Source organism: Berghia stephanieae, chromosome 2 (genome assembly GCF_034508935.2).
Source record: "Berghia stephanieae isolate SIO BIC M18660-M18661 chromosome 2, UCSD_Bste_1.3, whole genome shotgun sequence".
Taxonomy (NCBI): domain Eukaryota; kingdom Metazoa; phylum Mollusca; class Gastropoda; order Nudibranchia; family Aeolidiidae; genus Berghia; species Berghia stephanieae.
Window position 1 is genome coordinate 76,044,772 of NC_088361.1, and position 1,716 is coordinate 76,046,487.

Genomic DNA, 1,716 nt, shown 5'->3' on the forward strand with positions numbered 1-1,716 from the left:
GCTTCCATCTTCTACATCCCTGCCATCACTTTTATATCAACAATACTTTCTTCATCTTGAGCTCTGCTGGTGCAGTCTCTGCCGATCTGACCCTGAAAATTACTCTTAGAACGCCATGATCATTTAAAGTGGCTTTATCGTCCCTGCCACCTTGCAAGGCAAGCAAGTCAAGCAAGTCAAGCAAGTCAAGCCATCAATGGTGACTCTTATCACCATTGCCACTTTCACCATCAATGGTGACTCTCATCACCATTGCCTCTTTCACTATCAATGGTGACTCTTATCACCATTGCCTCTTTCACCAGCAATGGTGACTCTTATCACCATTGCCTCTTTCACCATCAATGGTGACTCTTATCACCATTGCCTCTTTCACCATCAATGGTGACTCTTATCACCATTGACTCTTTCACCATCAATGGTGACTCTTATCACCATTGCCTCTTTCACCATCAATGGTGACTCTTATCACCATTGCTCCTTTCATCGCGCCCTTCCAATTTTTGTCAAGCCTATATTATACACTCAAGCACTTAAAGAATTTCATTCACCGTTAATAAGATTTAAATGGCCAATCTTTAACTTCAGATATGGTAACTTTCAGTTGTTTTTGTCGTATTTTTTCAAGTTGCAATGTTGTGTCATTTTTCTTTAATATTAATTTTTCGTTCACAATATTTCATCAACTCACAACATGTCATATGGGAATATCTATTACAATTACTTTGAAGTTGGATAGAAAGATAATTTTCTAAAGAAAAGTCATCTCATCAAAATTAAAAGAACATTTTTTATCTGTCTCAGAATTTTCAATGGCCATTTTAATGTTAATGACTCATGTACTGTATAAAATAGCTTTCATTTTGTATAAAGTTTTGATAAATGTACTTTCATTTCATCCAATATTCAGTTTACCTTATTTTAATCTCTTATTCATGTATCATTCATTGCCTATAAGTTTTATTGTCTAATATTTTAAAGTCATATCAATATCTGGTTTTATTGGAATGTAATTTCAAACTCATTTAATACTTTAATATCATTTATGAAAATATAACAGTAGCTTTTTAAAAACAGAATAATTCATTTATTTAATATTGATTAGCTTGAGTATATTTTTTCTGTACATGTAAATGCTTACTACTTAAAGAAGTGATTTGTTTCTAGAAACCTCTCTGTTTAAACATTACACAGATCGCTTGACATATCATTCTATAGATATACTCTAATACCCTTTTAATTTCGCGATGCCTATACACTTTTGATTTATTAGCAATGATACAAAAGTAATAATAGTTTTTCTTTAAAAAAAAGGTAAGAGTGATGCACTTATTACAAAATATTAATAGTACGTTAAGTTTTATAAAACATGGTTTTAATTTATTTCATATTCATCGTTATTCAAATTATAAATTTCTCAGTCAGCCTTAGTAATTTGATAATTTTATATTTTAGTATTTAGTTAGAATGCACAGGTTGAGAAAATATGTTACATTTTGTTTTAAAAAAACAGGTTCAAGAATGCTTTTGTTATCATTATATACAGAAACTGAAATTCAGGTATTTCATATTTTTTTGTTGGCATTTGCTTACATTAATAGAAAATTCACTTTTTTTGAAAATGTTTATTCTATTTCTTTTATAAATTTAGTGTCAATTTAATGTTTTATGTTTGAATATGTTTTACAATTATCTTGTGGTTGGATAGGCTTTGTC

General features: G+C 30.1%; 1 long non-coding RNA gene across 1 annotated transcript in view; it reads left to right on the plus strand.

Annotated features, from left to right (window-relative positions):
• LOC144963729 (uncharacterized) overlaps positions 1-257 on the plus strand; it is a 5,254-nt gene extending 4,997 nt beyond the window's left edge. Inside the window, exon 3 of the long non-coding RNA XR_013643678.1 lies at positions 1-257. This exon is cut by the window's left edge and continues 1,107 nt beyond it. This is a non-coding gene — a long non-coding RNA (uncharacterized LOC144963729).
• Positions 258-1,716: the final 1,459 nt, after the last annotated feature.